Raw genomic sequence first — 20,498 nt, forward strand, 5'->3', positions numbered from 1 at the left:
GATGCTTCCTGAGGCTACATGTAAGGTTTGCCCAAAAATTTCATCATTGCCTTTGGGAATGATGAAAAAGAAAACGTGAACCAGGCAGTTTATGGTGAGGAGATCTTAAAGGGTTAGGTGGGGACCAAGGCGAGAGCCTCTTCCCCTTTCCTTTTCACACACGGCCAACGTTGTGACTCTCTCTCTGCCTTTCGTGTATCATAGGGGGACTCTAAGAAGAGAGAAAAGATAAGCTATGTTTTGGTGTAGGGCAGAAACAGAAAAGTAAATCTCAAGTCTCTCAAAGATGATTTGGAATAAGTTCTCCCCCATCCCACTGCTCCAAGAGAGACAGAAGGGGATGGTTGGGCAAGTAGGGAGGGTTCATTCCGTTTTGGTCTCACAGAGAAGGAAGAGAGACTTAGTAGATGAGAGGAGGGCTTCACGTTATGATTCTTCACCAAGAGTTTGGTGACCCTAAGATAGAACATGAAGATCTTTCGGGTCATGTTTTTAATCTATTTACTCAAATGAATCCACATTCCTTTGAAACCAGTGAGTCACAGGGAAACTGAAGCTTGGGGTACAGCTGACATAAGCAATGAAACCCCAATGCACGAGTTGTATAAAGTTCCTTCTTAAAAGCTTTTATTATTGTTATTTATTTGAGAGAGAGTACATGTGCATGTGGAGGAGCAGAGAGGGGGATGAGAGAGAGAGAGAGAGAATATGAGAATCTTAATCAGGCTTCACATTCCGCATGGAGCATGATGCGGGGCTCAATCATGACCTGAGCTGAAATTAAGAGTCAGACGCTCAATTGACTGAAACACTCAGGAGACCTCCTTCTTAAAAGTTTTACTGCTACTGCACAAATCCAGTCCAACTCCAGGCACTTGGGGATATGGGACACCTATAATAGGACATGAAATCAAATTGCGAGTTCAAATATTAGAATTAAAACTCTCTGTTGATATCTAACTGGATGAACTTCAAGGGATCTGAGCTCTCCGAGCCTCAGTTTCCTCAACCATAAATTAGAATTCATGAGATTTTAGTTTGGGATCAAATAATGTTAGATGAAGGGTGCTTAATAACTGAAAGGCAGTTCTGGGGAGAGGAGTTCAGCATCAATGCTACTCCTCAGAGATGTGTTCTCTCCCAGGAAAAAAAAAACAAGGAGTCCTTGCATTGATTTGTAAAATTTTATGAAACATGACCTCATTGTGAAATCTTGAACAAACAGAAGCTTTTCCACTCTTTTAATTGAAAACATTGCTAAAATGTTCACTTGGCTCACTTTCTTGCCTTATTAAGTAGCACATACAGGAAGAACAAAGTCTGGCTTTCAGCACCTTCAGAAGCCCCAGCATCACCAACCAGAAGTAGAAACGGGAATGTGCAATGGGGATTTCACTGGGAAGGAAGCAGAAAAGAAACTGAGGTCCAGGGAGGTCAGGGCATATCCTCCAGTTCACCAGAGTGTCCACAATGGAACCCATGGGATGGCAATTCCAGATTTGCTCTGGTCTGAGCCTCTGGAGTGTTTCTTGACTCCTCTCTCTCCACCTTCCACCCTCCACAATCAGCTCCATCAGCAAATCCTGTGGGCTTCACCATCCTATTATCCAAGAACCCCCTGCTCTTCACACGTCATTGCGACCACTCCAGCCCAAGCTGCCATCATTTCTCCACAGATCATTTCAGAAGCCTTCTTGCTTCTGCACCCATCTCAACATGGCGTCCAGAAGAATCCTCTTAAAGTATGTCAGACCATGTTGTTCCTCTGTTCCAACTCACCAGTGGCTTTCCACTTTACCTGGAATAGAAGCCAAAGTCCTTATGGTCTATAAGCTCCTACATATTGTGGCTCCGCATTTTCTCTATCTCATCACAATCTTCTTTTTACTTTTCCCTGACCTTGTCATTGTTCCTTAAACATACCAGGTACTCTATTGCCTCAGGGCCTTTGCACTTGCTGTTATAATTCTTAGAATGCTCTTCCCTCAGACATCTGCAAGGCTGGCTCCCTCATCTCCTTTTGGTCTATATTTAAATGCCACTTTCTCAATGAAACCCTTCCTGGCCATCCGGTCTAAAATGGAAACTTCCTTTCTAGGCCCCCTCCAACCTTTATATAATTCTTTTTTGCTTTGTTTTTCTATTAGCATTTGTGGTTATCTACTATATTACATAGCTATTGTTTTATTTTCATTCCCTAATGGAATATAAGCTTCCTCAGGGTAGGGAGGTTACATTTTGTCTAGAGTGCTGTCTAGCACCAAGTAAGAACCCAGTAAGTAATTGAATAGGTGAATGAAGTGTCCTCAAACTCTGACCACGGTAGTTTAAACAGAGAATAGAAACCTTTTGCAATTGGATGCTTTGGTTAGGCAGGCTAGGGTTTTATAACAATGCCATCAGGACCCAGGTTCATTCCACTCTTTTTCCCATTTCATCATCGTTAACCCATAGATCTTCATCTGCAAACTTTTTGCCTCATGGTTGCAAAACCGTTGCTGCCCCACCAGGCAACACATTATATTTACAAAGCGGAAAGAAAATGGAGTGGAAAATAGGAAATGGCAGCATTAGGAAAGCAAAATGTCTCCCAGAAACCCTAACCTCATGTATCATTAACCAGAATGTTGTTACATGGTCATCCCTAGCTATGGTATCAAACAAAAATTGGAATTTTGTTAATAAGGAAGAAAGGGGCAGTTAGCAAGGAAGGATACAGGGCAGGAAGCTCACAGCATCATAGAGCTTAAGTCTTTGTCACCCTTCAATACCAGCTCATGCTTCTCTGCTTGGAAAGCTTGGAAAGGGACTAATGAGACTTCAAGGAAAGTATAAGGGTGTGGGGGAAGCCTTAGATCAGAATGTTGATGGAGAAAAAAAAATTCATTCCTAATCTGGGAAAGACGTGATGGAACAGAACACTTAAAACTCTTCAGCAGCCATGTTCCCAGTTTGGAGATGAAGTTGACCAAATAGGATAATGGAAATGTACAGAAAGAAAGAGATGGATGCAGTTGAGGGAGAAAGTCCCATTAGCCTTCAAATCTTTATTTTCAGTGTTATGGGACCTCACTTTAAGGTTTTCTGGCTATGGTCATAGTGATACCTTTATTGCATGCCTTGGCATAAATGAGAGACCTGTGAGTTTAGACTTGGCTCACTGTCTCCTATAGACCAGTGGTTCTCAACAAGGCAAAGTCATCTGGGGAGGTCTGGCAACTTTAACTGTGTGTGCCTCTCCACTCACCTCCACTACAATTGCACAGAGAGGGCACATGGAATCTCTGGGCAAACCCTCTTTCTTCCCCTCAAGCCATGAATATTTTTCAACATCTCTCCAGGTGATTCTGATACCCATCCCTCCTTGAACAATGAGGTCCCTCTGTTCTAAACCTGGACAGAAGATTGTTGAAGAGGAGCAAGTAATCTGTGTGAATAGTTGGATGGGGTCACCGCCCCTGGAGGAATGCAGATGCCTCTGCAATGAACTAAACAGAAAACAGGTGCCATTCTGTCTGAGCTTTCCCATATCCTCACATTCAAATATGTCCAACCCTGCATAGTGGCAGGGGGCGAGGAAAGAGAGGAGAGTGAGGTCTGTTCTGTTCCTTTTTCACAGAAAGCCTGTGCCAGAAACCTGGGCTGTGGCACACTTACGACATAAGGATTCACCCCTACTTTACCCCCCAGTCACCTTCCTACCCCAGCCCCTGCCCTGCAGCTGTGTTCTGCTTACAATCCTGAGGGTCCACAGGGAATGGGCTGTGTGCAGATGGAGAACGTTACTACTGGAGGGCCCCAAACGCTAATGCTCTCTACAGAACCTCTACAGAACTGGGGTAGGAAAGTGGTCATTACACTTATTTACTCAGCTCCTTTTTATTTTCTGAATGGCCAGAATCCAAGACTGGGAAACGGGTCTGATCTCTTCAGCACTGTGGTAAGAAAGGCCACAGGCCTTCTGCAGAGAAAGGGAGGTCTGTGCTGTATGTCTGCTGTCATTATGACAACAGGAAGCACAGAGAACCCCAGACGCCTTCCCCACAGTGTTCTGACAATGCTGTGTATGGAGAATGGGACCCCAGTTCCTCCACCACCTCAGAGGCCACTGCCTGGGCCGTCCTGGCAGTGTCACAGTTGGCTTTGCAACTGTGAACCGGTTATGGTCAAGAGGAACCCTATGTGTGTTGGTTGGCAAGAAGTAGGGAGAGTGGAGACCTATGTGTTGTGATAAAAAAAAAAAAAAAACACTCTAACATCTAGAAACCTTGAGAAGGATCTCAAAACCTGTCACAAAAGGGGTGGTAGAAAGTTCTAGAAGTTTGACTTGAGAGAAAAGATTTTGGGCCTCTGATAGGGGATTTGAAATATTTGAAGGAAAAATTAGGCATGTTCCTCAACTATCAGCAAGAAGATCAATGGAGAAGTTGCAAAAAGTTAACATGAGTTTTTCCTGGTGTGTGTGTGTGTGTGTGTGTGTGTGTGTGTGTGTGTTTAAATCTGCAAGAGCTAAAACATAACGGAACAGGCTTCTGCTGTATATAGTGAGCTCCCTGTCTGGATGTTTTCACACAAAGACCGAATGGTCATCTAGCAGGCATGTTGTTGAGTAGACTTCTCAATGGGTGGATTTATACACTAGATGACTTCTTCCAACTTTGGAAGTCCTTGAATGCATTATGTTCCCTTCCACCATATGACTCTACCTGAATGTTGACCAGTGCAGATGACTCACTCTCTCTCAAATGACTTAAAGGAGAAAACACTAACAATTCATACTGAAGTGTTAATTCCTCAAAAGTTTTTCTATTCTGACAATGGCCATGACTTGGCTGGGCTTCAGCTCACTCCCAAAGCCGTCAACTCTTACAGATTAGCTAGCAGTCTCAGTAAAGCCAGTGTGGTTACTATGCAGGCCAGCCTCAAGACAAATTTGCTAGCTCTTAAAAAATAGATTCCCAAAGCTTCTGATGTGATACTGAGTCAGCATGTCAGGAGTAGGGTTATAAAACTGTTTCCAGGCGATTCTGATGGTTAGTCAGATTTCAGAACACTTTCCTAAGATTTGTCTCAACCAATCGCCAAGAATAAACTACAGAGGATTATTCTGACCTTAATCTATCAAGCTTATAGATTCCTGTAGGATGCTCTTATTCTGATCCACGTATTTGCCTGTCTCCAGAGAGCTGCCTCTGTCTTCTTCTCCAATGAGTCCTGAATCCACTGGCTTTTCTTACCTTTGTTGTGGTCTCTGACAGCCAACGCTCTTCCATCCCAGCCACACTCCCCACCCCCCCCCCCCAAATTCCCCAACCAGGCTTCATCTTTTTAGATTACTCATTCCCAGAGGTATTACGACCCCCATAAAGATGGCTACAGTTTTTCAATTATTTACATAAATAACATTTTTCTGGGATTTAACCTGATATATATTCCACTGTGCGGTTTTCCTGGTTTGTTTGAGTACCCTCCCCTGTGACTCTGTCCTCCCCTACTTCTTCAAGGGCCAGGGCTGTATCTTCATCTTGGGATTTCCTGCATTAGCACATACTAGACACAAACCTTGTACTCCATATTTGGGGAAGGAGGGAGGGAAGGAAAGGAAGGAAGGAAGGAAGGAAGGAAGGAAGGAAGGAAGGAAGGAAGTGGTTTTCCCAAAGATTATGTCTAGTTTCAGCAAGCATTTCTTGAGTCTTATGGGAAAATGCAAGCGACAGACGCAGGGGGGAACAGGGCTGTGGGGACTCTGTTACTAATTTTTTTCTATGTCTCATCAAAGTTGTAAGGCATTGTGCTGAGAGCATAGCTCACCACTCTCGCCTGCCCTCAGCCTCTCCTAACATAAGTTTTTGAATTTTTATACTGTTCCTTATGAAGATAGCCAGCTCTCCTGACTGTGGAGTTTTCTAAAGTCACTGACATATATATATGTGTATATATATATATATATGTATATACATACATATATATATGTATGTATATACATATATATAAAATTGTTATATTTATATATATATTTATATATATATACAAATATATATATATATATATTTTATTTTTTTGCAAAACCATGAGTACCTTGAGATGAATACATTATGGAGACAACTGTCATCACCACCACATGTGGTATTATTTACTCACGTCAGGTTGAATGATTAATGTGGAAAAGTGGCTGGGCAGCTAATAAGATTGAGGGCCATATAGGACAATTTCTGTGTGATCTTAAACAATGCCCACACTGTCCGTGGCAAGTCACAGAAACATGAATAGCTGGCCCTGCTGCCTCCTCTGTTTGCCGACTCCCTTTCTCAGCTGGGTCCTCCTGTCCCCCTGCCCCCAACTCTCCATCTCCCGAGACTCCAGGTTTTCCATCTGGAGCCAAGGAAGAGAAAGCAGGGACCCTTTCAATTGCAGCAGCCTGGGGGTTGTAAGCGGTGGCAGCCATCTTCCTGACGTCACCGGTGACTCCTCAGACAGCCAGAGGACAGATGAGACTCATGGGGCCCCATGAGAGAGTCCATGATTACAGGCCGGTCGCTGCCCCTTTTGATGAGTGGCTGTGTAGACAGTGTTAAAAACCATGCTTCAGAGACACAGCACTGAAATGGAAAAATTTGAAAGAGAGCAAGGTGCTCCAAATAAGTCAGGGATTTGTTCTGCAGGCCTGTCAGCTTTATAAATACCTAACATCCTGGTTACCACGGCTTAGTTTGATGTACGTCTCCAGGTGCTAAGAATTTTCTATGTTCTTTTATTTGTGGAAAGCATGGAAGACCACAAGATCAAACGGTTTATCAGGATCCATCTTGACTACTAGTCCTGATTATCGTTGTCTCCACTTACTGAAAGCTTAGCATCGAGAGCATGCTAGAACTGTACTAAAAGCCTTGAATACATTTTCTTCTTTAAGTCTCGAAGTCGATGAAGAAACTGAGGCCTGGGATGTTGACATAAGCTGCTCGAAGTCATGCTGTGGTAGGCGACCAGTTGGGACTAGAATCTAGGGCTGACTCCGGAATCTGAGTTCATTACACATCCGCCTTGTGTGTCCTCTGCTTTTATCCCATTCCTTTGGTTTTGTGGTGTGTGTGTGGGAGGATGGGACTCAGGGTTACAAGAGGAAAGTAGAGGAAGTGGCACAGGGGTGGGGTGTGACGGTGGTGGGGTGCGGAGTGTAGCGATAGGCAAGCTTGGCTTTCTCTTTCTGGATTACAAAGCATGGCGCCAGTCTCAGCAACTGTGGTGACGAGTTTTCTTTTCCATGACATCATCTCAGCTTTGAGGCAAGAGTCGTCTAGCACATAAGATACAAGGTAGATCCAGCAAAAACAGAACACTGAATGTCTCTTAGGGACATCTTGTTAGTGGCTCTGACCCTTGTTGAGAAGTTTCCTAACACTTTTAAAGGGATCTCAGTGTAAACTCAAGGCATACAACGCATACATTTCGCTGTGGCTGTTCTTTTGGGGTCCTTAGTCCTGATGTGGCATTTAGATGGCCGTCAAGCTTCTTGTCACCCTACAGGATAATCTATGTGAACGATGCTCAGGGACATGACGAGAAGCTGTCTGCGGAGTGTGGACACCAGCAGCCCTTGTGTGTGGTTTGGGATACTAATGTCAGACAAGACCTGAAATCATATTTAGAAGCTTATTTCCTATTATATTAAAAAGCTACATTTTTCATCCCAGCATACAGCAGGAAACAAAGGGACTATCATTCAGCCCAAGAACTGCATAAAAATATTCAAAAAGAGATACAAAAGAAAGCCAGAATGGAGTGACAATGTTGAATCTAAACATTTGATCTCTTTATCATGTGAGACATGAATTCCTTTTATTAATTTGTTTTCTTTTGGAGTTCTTTTTTTTACTCCTATTTTCTTCCTGTTCTGACTTTTCATCCAGCATTAGTCATGTTCAGCCCTGAATAATCTCATCCTACCATTGTATCCACGTTTTCCTATCTTTATCCTGCTTTGGAGGACAGATACAGGACTAAATATACCTTTACAAAAAGAAAATATTATTTTTTAATTCTTCCTTTTCACTAAACGTCTGGCTTGAGCTACCTGATTCGACCTATTGATGTCACCTGACTTAAAGACAGTCCCAGTGACAGGATCTGGATGGTAAGTGACAGAAACATAAACATCCCTGGAACCTTCAGAGGACCAGTCATACGTCAGTTGAGCCAGCTTCCCAGACAGACTGTTTGCTCTTGGCAAAACTTTTGACAAAATTTTAATTGTGACCACATCTATTAATAAAAATGATCCATTTTGATTGACAGATTTCCTTTCAAATTAACTGTACCACAGTATCTTGTACCTACCCATGATTTCAGTGCAGTATTTCTCAAAAGACGTTCCTAGAAGAAAATTGTCCAGAATGCTGATCAAACTGCCGGTTCCTGGTCCCCACTCTAAATCTACTCAGTAGGACCCTCTGGAGGTGGACCCAGGGATATGCATTTAAGAAATAAGCCTTGTAATTTGGGGGCATATTATCATGGCACCAGTCTCAGCAACTGTGGTGAGGAGTTTTCTTTTTCATGAAATCATCTCAGCTTTGAGGCAAGAGGTGTCTAGGACATAAGATACAAGGTAGGTCCAGCAAAAACAGAATGCTGAATGTCTCTTAGGGACATCTTGTTAGTGGCTCTGACCCTTGTTGAGAAGTTTCCTAACACTTTTAAAGGGATCTCAATGTAAATTCAAGGCTCATGATTTGTGATAACCACTGGTGTAGAGTTAAATAACATGAGCAGTACTTGCACAGTTCATGGTCAACATCAATGACTAGGGAAGGTGTACAAGTCCTGAGAATTGGCGTTCATCCATTCATTCAGTGAGCCTTTATTGAGTACCTCTGACACTCAGTTTTGGGCTGAGAAGACAAGTATGGATTCTACCCAGGCCTCATTTCCCTTATTTTTGGGATAGAAATGAAGGCCCAAGGTAGTGATTTTCAAACCTGCATGTACATCAATATCATGAGGAGCCTGATAAGAATGCATAGCCTCTCCCTATATACACACATGTACACACACATTCTACAGAAACCTGTGTTTCCTCTCTCCTCCCTCTGGTCACACTTTATATCCTTTCTGGAATAACATAAAATGTAGGTAGATAACCCATATCTTAATTATCCCACTAATGTTCTAGTTGAGCGAGTTTAATTCTTAGTTTCATAAAGAATACCATGTTGAATTTTTATTCGTTTCAGCATTCCCTTAAGACAGGCATCTAGAAGTGAATACTTTATGTGGTAACTTCTCTGAAAGTTGGCTAAGTTCTGCTTTGTCCACTCTCAATGCCAAAGACAAAGAGTGGGTTTATGTCACTGGGTCAGCATATATGGGTCTTTAGGTCCATCTCTGACCCAAACAGTGGATTTGTTAGTTAGGATACATGTAAGCTTCTGTAACAAACAGACCCCACAATACCGTGGTTTAAATCAGATGGACATTTATTTCGTTCTCACTTTACTGTGCAGATAGGAATGGTTTAGGGCTAGTGGGGAGACTCTGACATTCTTATCACGTGGCTTCCATTTCTGGGTTCAAAGTGACTACTCTGTTCTTATTGTTTTTATAGACAATGGGAGGGAGAAATGACCCGGGAGACTACACCCATTGTTTTGAAGACAAGATCCAAAAGTGGCACATGTCATTTTGGATTACATCCCATTGGTAGTTACCAGTTTCACCTAGCAGCAAGAAGGGGTAGGAAATGATGTAGTTACCTGGACAGCCAAATAAATGCTCAGCTAAAACTGGGAGAAGAGAGGTAGGGACACAATTAGAAATATGCAGCAGCCTCTAACCGAGGTCTTGGGATCTAGAAGATGAGTGATCCAGTAAGGCCTGATGTAATTGCTCATTATTCTATGACTCCCAGCTTGCTCAACTTTGAGCCTTTGAGATAGAAGCATTAGAAACATTAGAGTCAGGTAGTGAAACCTTTGCTAATCTGACAAGGAATCAAGGTTCATTAAACTCCTAAATGTGGCAGTTTTATAGAGTATGGCCAAACTGGAGTTGGCTAAGTGCAGACATCATTAGCTATGGGTTCATTTGAGCTCCACAGTGGGTGTTTCCTCTCTCCCTCCCTCCCCCTCTCTTCCTTTTTCCTTCTCTCTCCCTCTCATTATCTACATTTCCTTTATGTTTTTAGAACTCTCCTTGTTTTGGTTTTGTTTTGTTTGCTATTGATAGGTACACAAGAAAAAATTTAAAATTGCTGGGTTTTAGTGAAAAAATAAGTTTTAACGTAGAATTTTCAACAAGACATCTAATGAACAATGGTCTATTCGCACAGCTGAAAGCTCTACTCATAAATCTCTTTCTCTTTTAGATTTGTGAGGAACAAGGGGTTATATTCTCTGCATGGGATTTTGCTTCTGGGCTAGGGTTGACTGCAAGTTTATTGGAACGAGCACTACGTTTTGTTTTGTTTTTACCATAAGGGACTTCTGCAAAGAGCCCGGTGCTCATCATGTGCTGCGAAGAAAATGGAGAGAGTTTGCAGACCAGTTCTTGCCCTTCATTCAAAATTAGGTACAAGCTGAGAACCACTGGTGATTTTTTAAGTCCTGTTTTGGATGAAATAAGCAGACATATTTGAATTAATTAACATTGGGAGGAGACTCTTAGCACTGAGACTGAGTTAGTACCTGATAAAAGGAACACGGAGTCAGGAATGACAAAAAACCCTGTCCTACCCTTGGCCTTGCCACAAATTCTTTTTAGGACTATGGGCAACTCACAGACATTTGTGCCTTGGTTTCCCAATTATATAAATTCAGAGATTCTTATACTTCTAGGAGAAGAATGATTTTATAGACTCTCTAGTCTGACTTCCTTGGGGTAATCACAGGAAGACTGAGGTGCAGCAAGTCCCAGCTGATCATCCCCCACTCTGTGAACCAGGTAGAACAAACCATTCCCTTCTAGCACTCTACATGCTAGCACTCTGTACTATAAATTCTACAACATTTAGTGACTTGTATTTTATTTATGGGTCTGCTTTCCCATGGGCTTCTCAAAAGCAGAGCCCATTTCCTATCTATGTTGTCCCTGCATTGTAGCTTAGTGTTATGGTTGGCTCATAGTAGATACTTGACATTGGATAAATGAATGAAATAAAGTACACACAGAGTCTGATGGTTGGTCGGGAGCTGGTTAATAGCTGGGTAGGGCCTGGTCAAGTCTCACACTCCCAGACCAGTCTTTTTCATCTACAACCTCCCTGCCCTCATGAGTAAGGGGGCATCAAATGTAAGAAGTGCTTGAGAACTAGAGATTTGGGTAGAGGAGGTGAATGGTTTCCTCTGCTCAGGCTAGTTCTGCTCTTTCAATCTTGTGGTCCTCCGTGACCCTTTCTTTTCATAACATCCTTCTCTCTTCCTTTTTCCCCAAGAACCTCTGCTTGGAGTGCTCAGGTGGTGGTGCCTCAGGCCAAGCCAGAGAGGAGGATATTGCTCCGGGGCCCAGAGCACTTCACAGGCTATTTTTATGTCAAAATCTGAAGCCCGAAATATCTGCTAAGTTGAGGGCAACCTCTCCAAAATAAGGCTTGCAGGAGCGGCCATAAGGAAGGGAGAATGGTTCACACTCTCAGAAGTAGATACAAGACCAAGAGGCCCACGCCTGGGGCTGCCACTCAGGTGTCCACCTGACATGGCTGCCAGTTTAAGAATGGAGTCTATACTCTGGTAGTCAAACTAACTACTCAGGGTGGAGAAAGACATGGGCCAGAGTCTTGGGAAGTCCCGAAAGGGCTGCTCTTAGTACATGGAGGAGACCAAGACAACTGAAGCCACAGTAACAAGCCTAGGAGGAAGGAAGGCTACTGTGGGGTCACTGGGAGAAACGCTTCCTGCCATTGTCTGGCCACATGGGGTGGGTTGAAGATAAAAATGGGTGGAACTTGAAGGCTGCTTCTGGCTCCAGATCCACACAGAGAATCCGTTTCTGCTGTGTTTGGGATGCGGAGAAATGACCCATGGCATCTCAGCCCTGTGACTGTCGGAGGTGGAGGTCAGAGACCTAAGGAGAAAGGCTAATAAATCCTAACCATGCTCCCACTGTTTATAGAAGAGTTTCTCAACCCAAGGGTCCCACCCAGCAATGTTTGGTAGAACAGAGGACCATACCATACAAAACACTCAGGACAAAGCACAGGGCACTCAAAGGACTGTTTCATAACTGCTGAACAGAGGTTGAAAGCCAGGTTCTAAAGGCTTCTTGGACTACCACCCTGTTTCCCTAAAGTTTGTCCAAAGAGGACTACTTGGGGATCTTGTATTCTTCGCTGGCACTTTTTTTTTCTTTAGTTTTTGTTTGTTTGTTTGGTTTTAGTTTATGTTATGGAGAATGTCAACTATATGTCCAAAAATAAAGATGATCTAACGAACCCATACGTACCTATCACAACTGCCTTTAACAATTATCCATCCATGGCCAATCTTGTTTCATCTGTATCTCTATTTTCTCACTCCGTGTTATTTGGAAACAAATTACAGATATGTAATTTCATCTAAAATATTATATGTTGTATTTCTAAAATCTAAGGATTCTTTATAAAAACATAACTATTCCATTATGCTATCTAAAAAAGGTCGAATTCTATCATGTCACCAAATATCCAGTAGGTGTTTAAATTTCCAACACCTGACCTCTGACCACGTTCTTCCTCGTGGTTCCCCTAGGACTTACTCTATCCCAATCCAGACAGAAAACCATGGCAAACTTATCATACAGGGAAAAAAGCTGTGATGCCCTGGCCCTTTTATTTCCACCCTATAGTAATTTAACAAACACATGGTGTGCCAGGAACAGAGAGGAAGACCCCCAAATTGGAAGCAAGCACATTGGCAACATAAAGAGAAAATAACTGACAAATCCCTAATTCTGGAAGATGCCCAGAGAGGCTGGGCCTGGAGCCAGGAGCTTAACAAGTTCCCATTGTTATTGGCAGCCGACAAATTTAGAAGCAGACAGGGGACCTTCTTATCATGGGGAATTTTGTTAGCTGAGGCTGTATGCATTTAAAAAGCACAATCAACCTGTAGTGAGCTAAGGGATTAAACATGATTTTTCTCTACTTGAATGACCCCTCTCCCTAAATTAAGCTGCCTATTTAGCGCCCTTAATAAATACATAGATAATTTAAACCATGTGGTGGCAAATTGAAAACATGGGCTTTTTGAACTATGTATTTTCTTTCTCATGTTGGAACATTTCCCTCGAGAAAAATCTCAGGTCTCATGATTATGGAAAAGAAAGATCTGTATATCTTTCTGATTAAGTGTTTCATGATACACACATACACATTGATCAAGTTTTTTCTTTTTTCTTGGCTTAAGTGAGGCATATGCTTCTGAGAAAAGTGTTCCATCGACACTTCTCTGGCAAGTGCCTGGTCTATTTGTCAACAAAACAAAATGTGAAAGAATTATATTTCTATAAAAGTAATTACATTTTCAAAGCAGCTTGTTATTATATACCATGTGGCATTACATTGAACCAAGATGCTATTTTCTGCCTGATTGTTAGAAGGAATGATCTACATTCACAAGTCAGTAAAAAATTCAAATATCTGTCTTCTCTGTTGCTTGATTGGGGAAAAGAATACTCCCTGCTGGAACACCTGCAGGTTTGAACTGAATTATTTGATGTGCCAGTTTTCAGATATTTGTACCCATCTACTGATTTAAACTGTAGCCTCCACATACACAACACATTTACACAAACATATTTAGCGTACCATTAGGCATCTTGATTTGGATCAAAAGATGTCCATAATGTGACCAAGACTTTTTAAAAAAATTTTTTTCTGTATTTTCTCCTTTCCTTGAATTAATGAGTCACATCAAAGGGTGTCTCAACTTTTAGAAGCTTTGTTAAAATTTTCTTTGGTCTCTTTCATGTGTGTCCAAAAAAAGGTCCATAAACAGTTTTCTGGGCTCATGGGCCCATGGGACTCATTTGGTCTCCTAATCTTCTCTGTGGTCAGAGTACTTTCTGAAAGAGTGTTCACCACAAATTCCCTAGAGACAAAGTCTGCAGCTTTCCTTCTGATTCCCCGCCCGTGACCCTCCCCATTATCAAGCAGAGTCCTCGACAAAATTAGATAATAGGAAAACCCTTGAAATTCCAATTTCGAGCTGCACTGACTTTCTCCTGCTACAAATGTGGCAAACAGAGTCTCCTAGTAGTAGACTGTTCTTGGCTTCTGCAGACACTAAAGATATTTTAAGAAGAGGAGATCCAGCCACCCCGAAGAGAGAGAATATTCATATAGGCAAATTTTATCTGGTTAAAACTTTGTTTTCTCTTGGAAGATGGACATTGAAAAACAAGTCTTCAAGGCCAGACTCTGTCAGGACAAGAAAGCCTAACTGTCTGGTAATGTATGTGAAGATACACGAACATTGGCCTTTTGAGTCCATTCAGCATTAACATGCCACGGAACTAGCACCCTCCTTTGAATTAGTTCTCTGAGTGTCCACTGCCTGACTTCTCTGTGGCCAACTGTCTGAAGTTGGGATCAATGGGATCATTTGAAGGAGCCAGTCTTTCAGAAGGAAGCATGAAAGCTTCTTAGGAAGCCTTTATACTGTATTAGTTTGTAAATCTAAATATTGCATGCAGCTCTTGGTTCAACAATGCTTCTCTTTTTTCTAATAATTTACTGAAACTAATTGGATACAGGACACAGCTAGCTGGTGGGCAAGTCGAGATGTTTCGGTTCGCTTCTGAGGCAATACATGGCAGAAGAAAGCAAAACTCCCTGGCCTTTTTTTTTTTTTTTTTGTGAAATGATGTGATTAGTATGTGTCTCTTCAAAGAGTTATTTAGCTGGAAAGGGTCTAGGATATTGGCCTTTATAAAATATTTAGAGGTTATACTTAGAAATAAATAATCTGTATTCATTTTGGGGATCGTCTGAACAGTTAAAAAATAAAAGGATGCAGGAAAGTTATATATAGCTACTGCACATTCTCATGTTTTTATTTCCTTTCCAAGATCACAGAGAAGATCGATTTATTAGAAGCAAAATGACTATTTGTGATGACGTTTATGTTGGATCTGGTGTTACTTGTGTAATCACAAATGCAGATGGTTTTTCTCCTCATTTTCTCACATTGATTTCTCCCAGATTTAGAAAACGTATATAATGCAGCACTATAACAAGTGGCACATTTTGGTAGTTTGGGCATGACCAAATCCTGATAAAGTGCGGTACACCAAGCCCAGTGAATGGAATACATCTAGACTAGCCCTCTAGAGCTGCGCTCTCCAATATGGTAGCCACTAGCGACCTGTGCTGATTTAAATTAGAATTAAAAAGGAAAACTCAGTTCTTCAGTTGCACTGGCCACATTTCAAGCGCTTAATAGCTACTGTATTAGACATTTCCATCACCACAGAAAGTTCTTTTAGAAAGTCTGGCTCCAAAGAATCCTGAATTCACTGGGTAGTGATCCCAGCTGTCCACACTTGATCTATACATTTCCTTACCCTGAAAATAAGGAGATGGGATTATACAGTCTCTAGGATTCTCCTATTTCTGAGGTTCTCATCCCCAGCACTTTTCTGATACCCGGGAGCCACGAGTGCATGACGACTCCCAAGAAGGCCGTATGGGGAGAAAGGCAGCAGTGTTGTGGAGAAAACATGTTGGAGCCTACAGAACTCAGTCTTTATCTCAATACCATCAGCTCAAGCTACACCCTCCGGGGAAGTCACTTAGTTACTCTGAGTCTCTACCCATTCATCAAATGAAGGCACTGAGTTGAATGATCTCGAAGGCCTGCTTTGCTCGAAAATTCTAAAATGTTACCGACTTTTAAAAATAGCTCTCGCTAATGAGCCTGTGTAAACCCGATTTCGGTATTGTGTCGTCTATGCTATTTTCTTTGAAAACATTCTGAATTCTCACAACACTCATTCAAGGAAGGGGAAACTTATTGCCATTTTCCTTTCCGTGAAAGGTTTGCAGCCATGGAGTTCTCCCTGCACCCTACATTTGGAAGATGTGTGAAGAATGGCCAGTCAAGCAGCTGTTTTCAATATAAAGATTCTTGGCGTCTGCGCGCAGAGTATCAGAATGATCAAAGTTTTCACTTTTCTTCCAAAAATTTGGGTGTCTTGTAGACTTACAATGTGAAAAATACTTACTTTAGCATTTGAGTTTGATCTGTAGTGAGTGCACTATGGCCTTTCCTTTTCAATATTATATGTAATGTAGAAAACAATGTTTTCAGCCATTTCATTTGGAGGTTTTGGCATAAATGTGTCTATCAGTGTGGAAATAAACTCTTTCAATCACTGAACACTTTTCTCCCATGGAAAGCTTTAAGAAAATGATTACAATTCTGTTGAAAAGGAACAATTTGATAGAAGAAAAAAAACTTTACTGATGGATGATGGACCAAATCGTTGAGACAGAGACCTATTACATGACTTAGGGTCTAACCCATACTTTCAATTCACTAGTCTCCTCAGGGTGAGGTTTAGCCCTAGACAACATTCTGGGCATAGGAATCAGTTGAGCAGTCCACTAAATGCACAGCTGGTTCTCGGACATCCTCAACAACCAAAAAATACCTGAGAAGAATCCTAGGAGATGATGGGATGTTTAATTGTGAAATCAGAGCTGTAGCGATGCCTGCCAACCAACAGTGCTGAGTACCCCAGGTTACTGAGAAGTAATTCAGAAGGCCTGGTTTGGAGTCTGAACTCTTCTTTGCTGTGCGTCCTCAGAGAAGTTGCTTACTTCTCTAAGCCTATTGCCCTGTCTGTGAGAAAGGGGAGGTGATAGCCACTCAGGAGGTTCATGATGAGCCTCAAATGACATCACCTGTGTGAGCACACATCCTCATCTAGGTTCTGACTACAGAGTAAGCCACACTGGCATGAGCCACATGACCGTGGTCCTTATCCAAATAGGTATTTTGGCAATGCTGGAGACTGAGAGCCACACTGTCTTATTAGACCTCAATGGCAGAACATGACCCTTCCCCTTATTCATAAAGGGTTCTTGCTCCAGCCCAAGACGAAAGGTTCAAGCCTCAGTAACAGGTACTATTCGAATGCAAATTTATGTAATTTGAGTGTAAAAAGTACGGTTACATTTCTCGTGTGCTGCCAAGAATGACACTGCCTGTACGTCCCTCTCGTCGAAAAAGGCAACACGCTTATTTTTGTATTAATTATGCTAGCAAGCTGATTTTTCTCAAACAGACCAGTGCAACCCCCCCAGAAAGATTACAGTAATATTTTCACCGAGGTTGTCATTTGCTTATTGGACAAACCGTACTTTGCTTGGATTATTCTATGGAACTTACCATCTTCCAGCTGCTATTACAATTCTTTGTTGAGCAGCCTGTCTTCCCAGCAGAGAGGCCAAGAAGAAACTGTTGAGTAAAATTTTCTTATCAGCCCCAAGTGGTCAGAGCTGACATGCAGGGTCCTCTGCTAAAGAAACCGTTCTCCCCCATCAGCAGCTTTGAGAAATAAAATGACAAAAGTGTACTCTTCCCAAAAAAGGCAATTAGTGATGGTTAGAAGGCCGAAGGGGAGAGGTTTGCTGACTTGACAAACCATGATTACTTTTTACAGCTCATGAAACTGTCTTCTCAAGAGTCATGCTCTATGGCCTTAAGTTTATTGCACTTACGATTTTGGAAATGTCATCTTTCGGAAAGATAAGAAGCCTCAATGAGAAAAGAGGAGATTAATAGCGTATCTTTGCCCAGTGCTAAGCATCTTAGCATTTGTTGCCCAACAGAGAAGAGACCGGGGAACAAGTTTTCAGAGGCCCATGGGCTGGGGAGCTGTGCCCTCCCTCAGCACTGATAACCCCCAACCCCACTTCATCCTTGACAACAAAGTCTGCTGGTCTGTTTTCTTTTATAAACTGATAGATAACAGCCTGGATTGAATCATGGCTTTCCTCCTTAATAGTTGGTGACCTGGAGCACATCACTTATTAACCTCTGTGAGTCTTGATTCCTTCTGGTATAAAAAGGGGATGGCAACAGGCTTCTCTTTGAGTGTGGGGGATAATTGGCAGCTAGAGTCCCTGTTGAAATGTAAGTCACATAATGTCTCTCTTATACTCAAAACCCTCCAAAGGCTACCCATGTCACTTTGAGTAAAAGCTGAAATCTTAACAGTGGCCCACAAGAAAGACCCTGCAGGATCCGTTGCCCCGTCCTCCTCTCTGACCTCCTTCCCTATTGAGTACCCCTCTAGCTCTGCTGGTCACCTTGTTATTGCTTAAACAGGACATGGCTCCTGCCTACCTCAGGACCTTTGCACATGCTCTCCCTTCTGCCTAGGATGCTCTTCCTCAGATGTTGGAGTGGCTTAGATCTTTATTCAAATATCACCCTCTCAGGGATCCTACTGATCCTATTCAAAATGGCAAACTCTCTTCCTTCCCTGCCCCAACCCCTCTCTCCCTTTCCTTCTTTATTCTTCTCCATGGCACCTACCAGCACCTGGCATAGACGTTTTCTTCATTTATGTTTGTTATCTGCCTTTCTCCTCCTGAATGAAGCTGATGAGGTAGGGACTTTTATCTGTTCACTGCTGTATCCCAAGCCCCTGGAACAGTATCTGGCACATAGTAGACACTAAATATCTATTAGATGAATGAACATTAAATTATAACACCATTAAAGCACCTGGCACTGTGCCTTTGGTTTTAAAAAGGGTAGAAGAAGTAGGGGGAGAGACTGACTTAAATGTATAGCATGTTAAAAATTTTATTCCACTGGCTGTGGCAAATGTCAAAAAATCAGCCCACAGGTAACTTGTTCATCACAAAGAGAACACATGTTAAAAATAAATTTGAAAAAGGATTTTTTTTACAGAAGAAAACCATATAATTAACATCAAAGGAATGATAGGGTTAAAGAATCACCATTCTTTTTTTTATTTTTTAATCTTTTAAAAAAATGTTTATTATGAGAGAGAGAGAGAGAGAGAGAGAGAGAGCAAGCAGGGGAGGGGCAGAGAGAGAGGGAGACACAGAATCGGAAACAAGCTCCAGGCTCCGAGGTGTCAGCCAGAGCCCGACACGGGGCTCGAACCCACAGACCACGAAATCACGACCTGAGATGAAGTCGGCCGCCCAATGACTGAGCCACCCAGGCGCCCCAAGAATCACCATAACTGATTCCAGTCCGGATCATCAATGGATATTAAAACCATGGGATGAGAGATAGATGGGGAAGGAGATGGCTGAGTGGTGCTAAAATATCAACCCACAGATTTCTTGCTAGTCATATAGGTGGAAATATTTTTTAAAAACAAATTACCTCACTCCCTTCATTTGTCAAGTCAGGAGCCTCGGAAGGGGAGAGGAACACAGGGCAAGATGAGTGTTCTTGCATCAACAACTCCACTCACACTGGAGCCCCAAACCCAGGGCCCCGTGGCTTCTTCAGGACAGGGCCTGTGACACAGGGCTCAGAGCCCAGAATGTTCTCTCACTGGTGTGGGTAGAAGCCTGCCATCTTTAACCTTACCAGCAGACTTGTAAGTGAGTCATACTCGCTAATGAAAACAGCTTTGTACAGAGCTCTATGTTCCTCCATGAAGCCTATTTTTACTTTTACTTCTCCTTTCACTCCTAGACAATTCAATTCAAATTCTATTTATGTTTTAAAAAGGAACAAAAGGCAAGGATCTCTTCTCCTCCCTATTGTTCCTTGTCACTTTCATCACAGGGTGGACCCATAGTCCTGGCTGTGCAGAATGCACTGCTGAGGAGAGCTTCCCAAGCCTGACCTGTCTACCCATCCTCTCTTCTAATCTGGCACAAGGCGAGCCTGGGGAATGGCTCACCATCACTATCGGTTGTGAAACCTTCCAGTACCTAGATTTCTGCAAAGGGGAAGAAGACAGAATTCAGTTGTAAAATGACTCCCAAGGAAATGAGGAATTGGGGATCTATGCATCCGAGTGATGAAGCAATCTGCAAGGAGGGCCCTCCAAGCCAGTCTTTTCTTTTCTTCTCCTTTGTTCTGTTTGTATTTTTTTAAGGCAAAGCGAAAATACTCTTCCATCCTCAGTGGAGAGTTTATCATGGGAAATAAGATGTCAACAAGTCTTGAGAGTAGCTGGGCACTAGACTGCATGGGGACTTGCTTATAAGTGATACCATTTAAAAAACCAATATGAAACTTCACGGGAAAGCAATATAACATCCAAGAGCACAGCAGAGAGAGGGAAGGGCCTTACAAACCACATTCCTTCTTCCTCAGGCCAGCTTTGGAATCCTTCCTCCTTGGTTTGGCAGCCTGACTTTTGATTAGGAAGTTTATATAGAACTTAAAGAAGAACACAATTACTTTATGGATGCAAGTTTTCTGTTGTTACAGAAAATGGAACAAGGCTGGATTTCGTGTTTCTAATTATGTCACAACCAGAGGACAATTCTGTGGTGGTCCCAATAGATTCCCAGCCCCTAGCTC

This window comes from Puma concolor, chromosome A1, assembly GCF_028749965.1.
Source record: "Puma concolor isolate L17-30 chromosome A1, mPumCon1.1.hap2, whole genome shotgun sequence".
Classification (NCBI taxonomy): domain Eukaryota; kingdom Metazoa; phylum Chordata; class Mammalia; order Carnivora; family Felidae; genus Puma; species Puma concolor.